Source organism: Molothrus aeneus, chromosome 3 (assembly GCF_037042795.1).
Source record: "Molothrus aeneus isolate 106 chromosome 3, BPBGC_Maene_1.0, whole genome shotgun sequence".
NCBI classification, from domain to species: Eukaryota; Metazoa; Chordata; class Aves; order Passeriformes; family Icteridae; genus Molothrus; species Molothrus aeneus.
This window is the reverse complement of record NC_089648.1, coordinates 3146416-3161318: the sequence shown is the minus strand read 5'-3', so window position 1 is coordinate 3161318 and position 14903 is coordinate 3146416. Positions and strand designations below refer to the sequence as shown.

Here is a 14903-nt window from a genome sequence, read left to right as displayed (position 1 = left end):
GATTTTTCTTTTTTTTTTCTTTTTTTTTTCCATTAGACATAATTATTCCCAAAGTCTTTTGTGGAGGGAGGATAACTTTTCCTGCCTCAGACATGGTACTTGTGAAGCAGACAAGAGGGGCTGTGCTCACAGACTGCTTACATGGGGCTGGTTCTTTTCCCTGGTTGAATGGATGTGACTTAGGGAAGTTTCCCCATTTAAGTTGTGTTATTTGTTCAGAAGTTCTCTCTGCAAATATTTTAAGTGATCTGGTTCATTCACTGTCAGAATGGCTAGAAGTAGCAAATGCAACCCCTGGCTTGCTGAAATGCACAGGAAATATTTCATATGGCAGTGCAGGAGTTTATTCTTCCAAAATGGAGAATCCTTAGTTAAGGGCTCAACCATAAAATATTTACTCACACTGCTGAGTCCCTCATCTGCCACTGCTCGTGGGCCCTTTATGAGCAGTTACCCGAGCTCCTCCCCAGCACTGCAAACAGGAACCTTCACTCTGGTGACTTTTTTAAGAGCGGCAGTAGAAGAAATGCACCTAAAGAACCGCTGTCCTTTTAAAGTCGAGTGCCCCCACTCCCCTGGCCGAAGGGAAGCTGGGTGGTTGGTTTTTCAGGGAGACACAAAGCCAAGAGGGCTCTGTTTTCACATGCTAATGAAGCCCAAGGTGACAGGAATTTGGCAGAGCCTGATCCCAGCAGCTGCGGGCCAGGATGGAACTGGCCAGGGCATTAAATTGAAGCATCCCTAGATGCTTCACAAGCCTAGAGCCTGATCCTAGAACTTCATCAGAAATGAATCCAGTGCCAAATGCCCTCACCATAGCCCAGGATTTTGGCAAAGTGTTTTTCAGATTAAGTGATAAATATTTTGGTAATTTAAGAGCCCAGTGTTCAGAGGCTCGATTGTTTGCTTTCTTTCCAGAAATACTCTGGAGGTACTCAGTGCCCAGTGAGCTTCAAGGGTGAATCATCACTAAAGGGTACACTCACCCAGAGGAGATGCATTTCAGAGCACTTGTGCTGTGCATCATTAGGGATCATCTTCAAACTTTACCAGTGCTTCAGAAAGGAAAAATTAGAAAAATTATCAGAGCAAATTATAAATTTTTAAAGCAAATTTTTGAAGTTCAGCTCTTGTGTGCCAACCTCACCCCCCCTGAGGCACAAACACAATTGCCCGACATCCAAGTCAGTGGTGCTGCTCTGAATCCCAGCTTGGGGATGCTCTGACCATTCAGGTGCCACAGGAGCAATGGCTCTGTCCCAGCAGCGCCACTTACTGCACTGAGCACAGGAAGATGTGCCCACAAACAGCTCCTGCAAGGTAAAACCAAGCAGAAAGACCAACCTCTGCCAGACCAGGTGATTTATTTACCTTCAGGTGAAGCCCAGCTGTTCTTTGCCACTTCTTTCTGGACAGGAATTCAACTCTGCATTTTAATGTAAAAAATTGGGAATAAAATGTTTTCAGGTGACAGAAGAAATTTCAAGTTCCTTAAGATTACTGTGAAATCAATAAGTAAACAAAGACAGGGTGTGCTATTCAGTCACCTCCCTTTCCTTTTTTTCCCCCCAGAAAGCCATTTCCAGCTGGATTTTCCCCAAGATGTTAATATTGTACTGGGTTTAATGCTGACTGAAGCAAGGTAGCAAGTGGTTATTGCAGTCCTGACATGCCTGCTCTGCCAGGGAACAGCGTGAGCTTTCAACTCAGAAAACAAGGTGAACTTTGTTGGGTCATCAATCTGCTTTTGCCTGCCTTGGCCAGGTATGTGCTCACAACGAGGATGACTTTAATTCAGGACCAGTTTATTTGTACTTTCCTTAGTCAAGGCCTGAGTGGTAAGCGTGGAAAGTGTTCAACCCCAAGGTTTTGGGTTTTTTCTGGAAAACAGGAATGTTCTTCTTTTGAAGAACTGGTCTGAAGTTTGTAGTGGTAGCTTTGTAGGCAGTTTGCTCACATAGCTGATGTTCCTGATTGTGAAACAAGAAGCTGAAACATTTTAAACAGAGCCAGGCAAAGGCAATCTTTCCATTTTCTGCTTCCTAGAGTGCACTTACAAAGGAGAATCACTCTTTAGTTGTTCCTCTTCAGCATGAATTCCTGTTCCATCTCCTTCATTCCTCAGATCTAGTCCTCAGATCAGAGGCAGGAATACAGCTCCATGTCTCTGTAATGTGACACAGAACCAGCACTGAAAATGGGCTTTACATGGTGCCACTATGTTGATTTAGTTGGATATTGCCTGAGAAATAATATGCAAAGTAAAGCATCACTCACAAAGGTGTGCACCTTACTTAAAAATATACCAGGTCCAAACATTCCTGTTTTCTGTTTCAAATACTTTATCAGCTCCATTTCCCCTTGGTTTTCTTTCTTTAAGCCTGACGCTGCTCCTAGGAGTGTGTGCTTGTATTTGTGGGCATGTGTAGGCCCATGATTGTTTCTACTGCTGAAGCTGGCAACGTAGTTACTGTTTTCCAAGCTCAGTTACTATTTTGGCAAACCGTGGGTATTTGGGGATATGAAAACTGCTCAGCCGCCTTAAGGAAAAAAATTCCATAGGTTTTTGTTTCCATACTTTCCAGTTTTCCACTCATCAGTGGCAGGCTCGTGTTGAAAAATGTGTTTCAGTGTGAACTTCTGAAGAGCAAACCCCAGCAGTAGGGAGCATGTTCACCCTCTCTGAGCAGCACTGGCTGCTGTAAGGGAATAAATAACAAATAACACAAGCAGATGAATATTAACTAATACCAAAGCACACCTACCCCTCTGAATTGCTTTCTCTGTTCACATTCTTGCCATTTGAGCAGCAGGGCAGCACCAGCTCTCCTCACATATTGCAGCCTGAGAAAACAGCTCCAAAGGGCCAAAAGAAGCAAATAAAATGTATTTGTTATTATGGCTGACCTTAGGCAGGCAGTATGTGGAGCTGCGGGAATCATTCACGGAATCTCTGATTATAAGTATGGTGATAACTGGTAAGACTGTGCTGAACTACTGTGAAACAATTCAGGTAGTCAGCAAACAGGGCTAATTGCTAGTTTGGGGGAGATTATGGGTAATTTACTGCCCACTGAGGGCTTCTACCTAAAAATAAGCTTTTTTTTTTTCTTCCCTTTGGACAGCACTTGCATGTTAATGTAGAATTCCTGATGCAATTACATGTGAAGAGGACATTCAGATGCACTTCCATAAATGCCCTTCTGCTTCTCAATTACATTAACTGTCTTTGTAGATCCTTTGATAGAAACCATGTTCTTCACTTTTTTTTAAATAGCAAACAGGCGCTGAGCTAGACTTTGCTGTTATCCGAGATGTCCCGATCAAAGGGCTGAGGGTAACACAATAAACACAAGGAAAGAAACTCCTGGTGCTTTCCAACACAAACGAACGGGGAAGTGTCAAGCGAGCAGCTACTGACAATTCCAGCCCCGAAACCAAATGTTCGTGTGTGAAACTCCACCTTTGAGAAGGAAGAACAAACACCCACAGAGTGTTTTGGCTATAATTACTTCATTTAAGGGGAAAAAGAAAAAAGTGCTGGATTCGGTTTGCTAAAGTCAAGACATTAATATTTTTGGCATGTAAAGATGTAAACCAAATGTTTAAATGAAATGTCATCCCCTGGGTTCACATTTGCCCACTGAACTATGGTGCACACCCTCCACAGACTTTCATACAATACACATTTTTCAGTTCATTGAAGAAGGCCCCTGCTGCTTCTCAAGGAAAACTAACTTGCAGAAGCAAAATAAATACTGGCGTGGCACTGCAGCAGCGGAGCCTCGGAGCACAGATGTGCAGCACTGCCGGCTTTTCCATCAGATAAGGAGCACCCAGACATAATCACTCCAGTGTCTGGGACACGGCGCACGCTGCGGCGCTGCCCAAGTATGGCCTGACAGACACATGCAGGGAGTGCTGGGGCTGGGAGGCAGGGAGCTGACAGCACTGCAGAGCAAGCCTGTTATGTCTATGGCCAAATGTTTGTGTAATTTAGCCTGGGCTTTGAAATAGCCTCAGAAATCGGGGCACAAATGGAGCTTTGTGAGGAGCTGTCATGGGTGTACCTGCACCAGGAAGCTTCCGTCGGTCCCCATTCAACCAGCGGGGCTGCTCCAGGGCTGCTCCTGGAGAAAAACTTTATATATATATATATATATATATATATATATATATACATGTGAAGGCCAGCAAGATGGTTACGGGGGTGGAGCACTCCCATGAGGAAAAGCTGAGAGAACTGGGGTTGTCCAGCCTGTAAAAGAGAAGGCTCTGGAGTCACCTAATTGCGGCCTTCCAGTACCTGAAGGGAGCCTGCAATGGGACACAGACAGAGACCATTTCCAAGGGCCCTGGTGGGACAGGACAAAGGGGAATGGCTCCAAATGGAGAGGAGGTTAAAATTGGCTGTGAGGTTTAAATTGGCCCAGAGAAAGCTGTGCCTGCCATCCCTGAAAGTGTCCAAGACCAGGTTGGACAGGGCTTGGAGCAGCCTGGGACAGTGGAAGGTGTCCCTGCCCAGGTTTGAGATGAGCTTTAAGGTCCCTTCCAACCCAAACCATTCTGTGATTCTGTGATATAAATGTGTATTTATATCTATATATGCACACACACACAGAGATATACATACAGATATATACACACACATGCACACACACATATATTATATATATTTGGCCTCATGTTTAATTGTGGACCCTGGCCCTAACTGCACTGTGGCATGCAAAGGGTTACTGCTGGCTGCTTTTAGGTAAGACATCTCTAAAAAAGCAAAAAAAAGGTAAATGTAACCCTACAGAAATACAGCTCCCAGGGCCTGTGGTAGTTCCTATTAAGATATACAAAGTATCTCAGCAAGGGAAAATTTAACTTACATACAACACATGATTTTAAGTAAAGAAATATTGATGGAGTTGGGGGGGACGGACAAGTATTTTTTTAGCTCTAATTTATGGCTGAGCAGCTTCATTTTAGGTACTTCATGGGAATATTTTAAACCAAGCCTGCATAATATTAAAATAAGTTAAAATGTATGTAAAATTTATGAGAGCATGTCAGGTGCAATGCTTGATAAAGTAAGTTTAATGCTTCAGAATTTTTTTCTTCAGGCAGAGAAAGCTGAATCCTGCAATTCTAGGTTACAGTATAATTTTAGAAACTCTTTTCCATTATACCATTCTTTTATTAATGAGATCCAACCCAATTTAACAAAAAGAGGTAAATTCCTAAAGAGTTTGTGGAAAGTCCTCAGCAGGTTGGAAGCTGGGAGTGTGTGATAAAAGGGGGTATTCTCCTGTTCATAGGATCTATTCCATTTTACAAAAACACGGGGGAAATCAATTCCCAACAAACTTTCCAAGGGTGCCTCTCCAGTGCGGTTTTCCTCCTGGAAATGCCACCCGGCTCCATGAGCAAACAAAAGCTTTGGCAGCTGACAGGGGCTGTACATCACTTTGAAAACTCTTCATTTACTGGGGGTGTGTCATATTGCTTCATTGTGTGACACTCCCAATTATCGTGACAGAGCTAAGTGACAAAGTACTGTCACCCCACTGCAGATCCAGAGCAGCTTCTTCCCATTTTTCTGCCTGGTCATGGGAACGTTGCTGAGCCGGTACAAAGGAGCGGCAGGAGCTGCAAACAGGGGCTGCAATGGCTGCAAACTGCTCTGCTCTATTAAAAATTCAGCTCCTCGGCAATATTAAATCTGAATTTACTTCCATCAAACAGAAACTTAGCATATCTCATTCTTCCATTATAAAATATTGACATCAGGAAGAGTGAATCCTGAAATGAAGATTATAGATGAAAACTATGTGCTTGGTAATTATCATTTTTTTTCTTTGTTATTATTCCTTTCCTCTGAGGATTGCACAGGCTGTTGCAAACAGTAATGAAGTTAGCATGCAATGCCAATGCAAAGTGTGCTGCAAAGTTATTCCTTCCCTCATTATGGATGAGAGAGGCGAGACAGGGGGAGGAGGGAGACTTCCCCAGCCAAACCCGCACGTGGGTGGGACAGCCCCCTCCTCACGTCTTAATCAGCATCCCTGCTGAGGAGACCCTCAGTGCCATCTTGTTTCTGTCTCCTTTTGTTCTGCCATTTCCCTGGGTTTTTTTTAGGTCTGTACTGGAGCTCAGAGCTATTAATATCAATGACACTTTTTTTGTCACAAACCAAGCAGCCGGTTCACAAATCCTTTCACTGCCCTGTAACGCTCTCAAATAACCAGAGCACTGGAAAACAGAGTTCCAGGCATGGAAATGTCCAACTCCTCATCCCAACAGCCCTTCTTGAGGCCTGACACCACAGTGGGAAGAGATCAACATGCTGGCCAATCTGCATTGGGATAACACTTTGGTTCCTGCCAGTGGAGACAGCCCGTGGCTTGGGATGGCTTCCACCACAAGAGCCATGGCACCACGCCCTGAAATTCCCACCTGGCTGATGAACTTAGTCCCAGCTGGTGCCTCTCTTTGAGGTGACCACGCAGAGCAGTCCCACTTGTTTGAGGGCCTCCTCCACATCCTCTTGAGCGCTGCTCGTGGCCTGCAGATGTTCCTGAGGAGTGTGATGTATCCCAGGTGCGACATCGCATACCAAGCCTGTCTCATGTGCTTCCTACCAAAATCAATCCAAGTCAATAAAGTGCCCACCCTCCTCCCACTGTGCTTGCAGAGGTTCAAAGCAGGACCAATTACTCTTAAGGTGGACTTGTCAGGTGTCAGATGAGAACAGAGAAGTTGAAGCATTATGTATAGAAACAGATTTATTTAGAGGGCTTGAAGAATTTGTTTTGCTATCAACAGGTCTATAAGAAGTGCTTTTATAATAGAGTCCAGTAGAAACTGATACCTTGCAAAATGATAAGGGGATGTTGTTTGGGGTTTTTTTCCCTCTTCTTTTGGTACCAGTCAAACACACAACTCCCCCCCAAAGCACATAAACTCACACCCAAGCTCAAGGCAGCCATGGCAGTAAAGCTCCCGACCTTGAAGGGCATTTGATCACAACCCTTCTTGCTAAACACATCCCCTTTCTGGTCCCCATTTCTCCAGGCTTCATTTATATATAATATATATAAATATCTTTGCCATGCACTCAGTTTTTTGTGTTTGGTTCCAAAATTAAGAACCTTGCCAGTCTCCAAGTCTAAATCTTCATGTGAACCTCTCTGTCCCTGCCAAGCCCACAGCATACAAATATCACAGCATATTATAATCACACAAGATGTTCCCAAGTTTAACAGTTCTCATCCCAGAATACCAAACCCCTCTCCTAGCATTCCCAACAAATCAATATGCATTATTATTACATGCTCAGATACTACATCAGATTTCTGCTCATGCCAAAATTTCAGCTAGCTGTTCCCTGGAGTATTTATGCTTGTGTACTGTATTTAACAACAGCCCATTCAAAATGCTCACAGCTCCTAGGAATGAAATGCACATAATTTAGGAATAGCTGTCTGGCTATTCAGGCATCATGCTGTGTCAAGGGAAAATTAAATCTCTGACTCTCCCCCTCTTCTAAAACAAACCTGTACTTTGCATCATATTTTGGGGAGCTGCACAGAAGTTTCATAAAGACCAAGTGGCCTTGACTCTTTCTTCCCTGTTTAATGGCAGTGCCTCCCCATTAATGCTCCAAAATGATACAGTAATTTGAAAAAAAAGCTCTCAGCATGCAGGCATTGTATCACATTAAGAAATCAGGATTTTCTAGGCACTGCACAGCATTAATTACACTGAGCATGCTGCAAATTTAAATTAAATGATATGCCATGTTCTGTTGTAAATATCAAAATGGATTGCAAGATAGAACCCCATATTGGCATTTGTGCACTGAACAGGATCAGAAAACCTCTATGATATGTAATTTCTTTTTATTTTAAGCATATGTGATGCAAATGTGGTTTTTATTTTCAGGAGTACCTTAGAGCACACACATGTACAGGTTAGAACTTGTCTGTCCTGAAAAAAAAGCCCTAAACAAGCCCTCTCTTAATAATAACAACAACAATAAAAGAACAAAAAAAAAAAGCCCTCTTTGCTTTCATTTCCTTTCCAACATAAAAGAATAAATTATGCTTCTCTTTCCCTCCAACAAGTATTTACAATGTAGGGAATGGAGGGCACTGAGAGGAAAATGGGGAATATGAGGGGCTGGAGCAGGTCAGCAGGAAGCAGGAGGATCTGATTTTGTCATGTGGATTGGAGTACCAGGATCCCATAAAAATAAATAAATGCTGAGGGGGTTCAACTCACTCAAGCAGGGAAAGGCTGCTCTTCCAGCTGGAATTTCAGACAGGAGCAGAATGAGAGGTGAGCTGGGGCTGTCTTGACTCTGTGGTGATAAGGGAGGCCTGATTTGGTGATGCCATGGGAAGAAGTGTCTGAAGAGAATATAAACAATAAACAAAAGCTCTGTCGGTATTTGTATTTTTCTTGGCATTGGTGTTTTACAGGTTGAATGGTCAGCAGCCTCTGCCCTTAACAACTGGATGAGGAGTATTTCTGGTGTATTTTCACATATTTCTATGTGACTAAATACTAGACGAATATTTTATAACTTTGCACATCAGGGAAAGGATGGCAAGTTAACTTTTTAATTTATTTAACTCTATAGAAAAGTCCTTAAAAGTTAACTTTTTAATTTATTTAACTCTATAGAAAAGTCCTTAAAAATTCTGTAATTTTGGGGCTTATTTAAGGCCTTGATGAAATGATGAGCACTGAGCTGAGACCCACCGGTGAGTCTGAACTGGCACAAGGCATGAAGGAGACACAGCAAAACCGTGTGGGCAGGGACATGCAGAGTCACTGACTTTTCTTTTAACCCAGCATCACCACATTCTTTCTAAATTATCTTCTCTGTGTCTTTTGTTCCTAGGCCTTGTCTTCCTGCCCCATTTTGCAGCAGTCTGTGTGGGAGAAGTACAGCTGTGGGAAGCCTGATGAAAAGAGGTGGTTGAACAACTGGCCTTCAGCTCTGTCACCTTGTTTTGGTGCTTGCAAAAAAAACCAAAACAAAACAAAGCAAAACCAACCACACATACAAAAGAAAGACAAAAAAATCCAAGCCAAAGATAGTTTATGTACAGCTCAGAAAGCTCTCAGCAATGAGTATCTGTGATTTAATAACACACCTACCCAAAATGACACTTCTTCTACTACTCACTGAGAAAATGAAGGCAGAGCAGCACACAAGGCACTGCTATTGCAGCAACAAGCAGCTAAACTACCAGGTATTTATTTTTCAATGTACACAATTATTGGGGGAGAATAAAAATTATTCTTTGACACTCTGACAGAGCCGTAAAAAGCCCTGTGCTTCCCCTACTCCCATGGTCCTGACAAGAAACACCTCACAAATTCTAATAAATAGAGAAAAGAAATAAATACTTTAACTACACAGCATCAGGTTTCAAATAGCTTCCTGAATCAGAAAGTGCTGCTAGTCCATCTTCCTTATTTCCACACTCTGTAATGGTGGCTCTCCAAAAGTCAAAGTGAGATGGATACTACAAGGATCACAGACACTACACTGGGAAACCAAGTATCAGTGGGTACATCCAGATTTATGGTAGGTGATGGCAGTAAAGTGAAAGTAAAACTGTTTGCACAGTCTGTATTGTTGGCCATTACTGTGTATTTGCCCTTTTTTCTTGCTTAGCTGCAGCTGGAAGAATGGAAAATTGTACCTTCTCTACAGTATTAGAAGACACTTTGTGATCGTAAGGTCAATCAGACTGGTTTAGCTGCTTGAGGTATTTATGGCACCATCACTCAGTGTCTTTAAGGAAAGGTTAGATACATTTATGGGAAAGGTATTTTGCAGAAGCTTTCCTGCTTCATAGAGGTCTTGGACAAAATGACCCAGGAGGCCCCTTCCAAGTCTATCAAATGTGGTTCCCTGATTGATGCTGTTTCCCCCCAAAGTCTTTTCAAAACACAAAGCACTGTTATAAAATTTAATATGATACACTATATAACTTTAACACAATGCCATTTTCTTATAGGAAATGGTTAGCTGGTAGCACAGGAGCCTCGTGCAAGAGGAAAAAAAGGTAGAAAAAAGAAATTGCAGTGCAGTTTCTCTGCTGAGGGATATCGACTGTAACATTTACTCTGTGTCTGAGCATGGACTCTCAGCTGTGCAGGGGGACACCAAGCCAGGGAAGGGTATAAGGAACCCAGGCTTATTTATTTCTCCAGAAAAGCCTGACAAGGCCTGAGGTAATTTTCTATGCTGTGCAATAATCATTCCCTCAATGCAGGGGAGCAAATGGACACCCAGCTCTCCTTGTAAATCACTGCTTGGTGCTGTAGCAGCTGGGCTGAGGCAGAGCTGCCTGGGGAGCAGGAGAGTCCCAGCCCTGCTGCACAGGCTCAGGGCCAGAGCTCAGGTGTGTCCTGCACCAGGGAGGACACCCCACAAGGAGAAGAGCTGAGTTCTGTAACTCAGCACTCTGTGCCATGGCTCTGGCCTGGCCTGCTCCCACCCCTGCTGCACCATGGAGCAGGGGGAGTGAATCCCTGAAAACTGCGAGTGCCAAAAACTGCGCTTCTAAAAAAGGGCAGCAGCACCCCTGGTAACGTGTTTGTCTGCTGAGTAAAGACTCAGCAAGAGAGCTTGGGCCACATTTCCCCTGTCTGAATACAAGACTGTTTGTCAGGCAGAATGCTCTCCAGGTCTTCTATGTTTCCACCAAACCATTCAGTAAAATGATAATATTTTTCTCCCTACTATACTTCCTTTTTTTTTTTCTTTTAATTTTCTGAATGTTTCCTAAATTGACTTTTTTTTCCTTTGAAACCATTAACATATTTAAAAATTAAAGTCATGTGATGATTTTTAAAAAAACAACAAGAAAAACCCAACCAGATTCTCTGGGCCATCTGGTTGAAATGCTCTGGTCAGCCTCCACTGCTCTGTAGTAAGTTTTAATTTTAGATTTTCACAGGGGGAGAAAAAAACGAAAGAAAAAAATACCCAGAATTTTATTGAATTGGAGTTTACTCTCAAAATAACTTTATACTAACCTTTTTATTTTCACTCCAACTGATTTAGTTAAATGCCAAACTCTTCTTCCAAAAAATCAGCTCCCAGCCCCCATCTTCTTGGGATAGCCCTGACAGGAAATAACAACATCCATACACAGACACTCTGAAGCCTTTTGAAGTCTCACAAATGTGAGCTGTTCCCTTTTGCAGAGCAGGCTGGGATTAACTCTTTTATTAACCTTATAACCTCATCCATGAGAAAGAAAAATAGCCAATCCCTTTTGTTTTATTTCTTTTAAAATCTGGATGCGTGCTGCCTTCTCTACCCAAACGTTTGTGAGCTCACCCTACAGACAGGAGTAAAAGAGCCCATGGAAAGCCCCCTCTCCCTGAGGAGCTCCCCAAAGCCCCCCTTGGGCCCTCCCATTATGTTGCACTCAGTGTCAAATTTTGTGTTTTCACTGGAAAATATTTTCACTTCACAGGAGGGTTGTGTCTCTCTGTATTGGTGGGAGCAAATAACAACCTTTTGGTCCTTTTCAACACATTGCATCAATGTATTTTCCTGATTCCCATGTCAAAAAAAGCATCTTTTAGCAGAATGAAAAATCTGACCTGGGTGTAATCCTGACAGGGCTCCAATTGCTCATCCTTAGTTTCATCCCTGCACTGCAGCACAGAGAAAGAGGCTCACATTGGAACAGCTCTTCTCACCAGTGTCAAAATGGTAAAAATTTGCTCAGAGAGTGACATGAGCAGGAATTTCAAAGGCAGGAAAATTTATCTCCTGCTCTTTGTCTTACACTATGGTGCACTGTGGTGGTTGGAAGATTTAACTTCCAAGCATCCCATCTATATAAATCCTAGTGGAAAACAACTCCCCAGCTTCTTATTTTTTTTTGGTGTTGAGCTCAGCAGCTGGAATCTGCCAGGGAATGATAGCCAAGATAAGGATGGAGGAAAACTTTCCTGTAGCCTTCAGGTGTTGGTCAAGGGTCAGGATTAGGGAACAGCCAAAGCCAAACAGAGCTCTGTGTGTCACACAGGGTCACAGCTCTTTAGTTTGGGGTTTGGGCCAGTCCTGCCTCTGCCCTGCTCAGCTCAGCCCATTAACTGCTCTGGTGATACAGCCCCTCCTGGGCTTTCTGCTTTTCAAAGGTTTACACTCAGTTTAAATCTCAATCAAAAGCTCCACTTTAGCTTTTAGGAGGCCAAGACACTTAAAAATCTCCGATGGGAAGGGCAAGTGAGGAAGGCAGAGTACGTCTCCCTTGCAAAGGCATTCAGATGCCACCTGGATGAGGAGTTTCCAGCTGCTTTGCTGGATAAACAGACACAGCACAGTGTCTGTTCTAATGTGCAGGGGTGCCCTTCACACCAACAGGCAGAGAAAAGAGGCAATGGGAAGCGTAAGAGGCACCACAATAAAAAAAGGCAGGAGATCCAAGTGAAATTTTACCCTCTTTGATTTTTGAAAATGGGAAAACCCATTCGGGATCAGGGATTTCCAGACTGGGCTGTATGCACCATTAATTGTTCCATGAAGCAGAGCTGGTCTGTTATTGTTGCATCCTCCAAAAACAGCTGTTACTATGAGCTCTGTGGGACTCAGGAACTCCATTTCCCAGTTTTCACTTAGTACTTCAGTGATCATATATAAATAATAGTAATGATAATCATAACAATACCTGGCTTGCCATTACGTTGTACTCAGTCTTTGTGATGCTCTCTCATGATAAAATCTGGGTATTAAACACTTTAACTGAAACTCTTAATAAAACAGAGATATTTTTACTTGTGCTGTTATATTCACATTGTGATCACAAAGCACTTTACAGAATCAAATGGAAGTAGCCAGTCAGATTCTTCTATAGAGGATTTTGTGCATCTCAGCAGTGTGTAACAAAGCTGTACAGACAAGTAACTGTCAAACATACCATGTTTTGGGGTTTGTCCTGGCTGAGCAGCATCCAAAAGCTTGGGTTTTGTCCTTCAGATTGGCATCAAAGTCTGTAAAGCCACCACAAATTACATGACAAGAGGGACTGGATGATCTCACTGACTAGACAAGAACAGGCTGTGGTGTCTCATTATCAAGGTCCCTGGGTCAGAAAGAAAAAAGGAAAAATGTTATAATTTTCCAGGTTTAGGAAAAAAGCCATGGAAGTCTTGGAGCTGAGTACTGAGCAGCCTCCCTGGGGTCACTGCAAGGGGACAAGGCAAATGCTCGTGGTAAATGGTGCCCTCTGAGCTCTGAGAGGGTCTCCAGCTTTGGGCCCTGTACCAGGTACTTCTGGAGCTGTGAGACAGTGAGGGGCTTTGTTCCCTCCTGTATAATTGATAAATTACCATTGTTAGCACTAAACAATACAACTGAGCACAGAATGGAAACATGCTAATGCTTTATCCAGCTCCAGCAATTCTGCTCATGTGCTCACACTGTTCTTAAATGTGCTAGGTATTTGTTTGATGAAACAATAAGTTTTAGAAAAGAGAAAAATAAGAACTTCAAAGATAATAAAAACCTTGACTACATACTTTACCACAGGCAGCTGTGAATAAGCTTCAGTACTCTTTATTTTTAACATTCCAGATATGTAATTTAATGCAGGTCTAATGACAGTCTCGAACATACTGCTTTAATCGAAATTGTTCAAGCTCTGTTCTGTGACAAGGGCTCACAAGATACCAGCAGGGTTGTCCATTTTCCCCACTTCTGTAGGTAAAAGAAAAGGGAGGGGAGGGGGACACTCTTGAACTTATGTTGCTATTGATGTGTAATATACAATAAAAAAACAGTTAAATTTCAATTACCCACAGGTAATTATAATTTTATTGTTTGACTGTCCTATGGGGAATTTTGTAATTCCCCAGACTAATAATTTTCTATAATTTTACAGGTTGTCAAATAAACTATTAAAGATTATCTTTGAAAAGGATTCTGCAATTGTAAGGACATATCATACTGTTCCTGTACATTATTAGTAATTAGAGATCTCTGGATAGTGAAATATCCACACTGTATGCTAGCTGCTGGATACCATATTTTCTCACAGCCTCCTGTAATCTTGAACCAAAGCTTTCAAACTTCTCAGCCACTGTAGCCTAAGTCACGTCCAAACTTTTATTAATATTCACTGAGCACTCATTAAGCAATTCTGGTGTGTTCCAACCATTAAACCTGTGCTTCCTGACAGGGAAAAGCAAAAGCTTCCAGGTCCATCCCAGAGCACTGGAAACAAACACAAAAGGGCTCATTCTGAGCTCTGTCCCCTGAAGAGGAGATAGGGAAGAAGCAGCGTTTGTACCAACACAGAAGATGTGCATCTGCCCTGACAGTGCCTTCTGACAATGATGTGGCTTGCACAACAAGATGGAGTTGTGCTTCCTGATTTTATCCTAAAAACATGCATAGATGCAGGTATGCTGGGGATCAGCATCACATGTTCACAAGGAGGGGAATGGCAGGGGCAAGGTCTCCAGCGCACAAGATGCAAATGAACTTGGGGTATTCCCTCATGCTCATCAGATTTACTGGGGTGTTGGTGAGGAACTCCCCAGCCCAGTAGATACCAACATCTGCACAGCTGAGCAGGCAGCAGCAACTTCTCCCAGGCACTGTGGGAGAAGCCAGAGGCCACTAGAGCAGCATGTGCTGGGTGACAGCATCCCTTACCTGTACAGGGCCTGCTGAGATCCTGCCAGCCTTGCAGGGCTGCAGTGCTGAGGAGGAGCAAGGAGGGATGAGCTGAGAGGAAGAGCAGCCCCTGAAGCGTTGCAGGAGCAGCTGGCACAGCCTGGGAGGGCAGCGAGCTGGGGTTCAGCAGCTGAGAGATGGCTGAGCTCTCGCCTGCAGAGCCATCAAAGGCACCATTCTTAGCTGGCAGCATTGT

At 43.1% G+C, this 14903-nt stretch overlaps 1 long non-coding RNA gene across 1 annotated transcript in view; it reads left to right on the top strand.

Annotated features, from left to right (window-relative positions):
* LOC136555146 (uncharacterized) overlaps nucleotides 1–13823 on the top strand; it is a 435291-nt gene extending 421468 nt beyond the window's left edge. Inside the window, exon 8 of the long non-coding RNA XR_010783432.1 lies at nucleotides 8897–13823. This is a non-coding gene — a long non-coding RNA (uncharacterized lncRNA). The remainder of the gene's footprint in view (nucleotides 1–8896) is intronic.
* Nucleotides 13824–14903: the final 1080 nt, after the last annotated feature.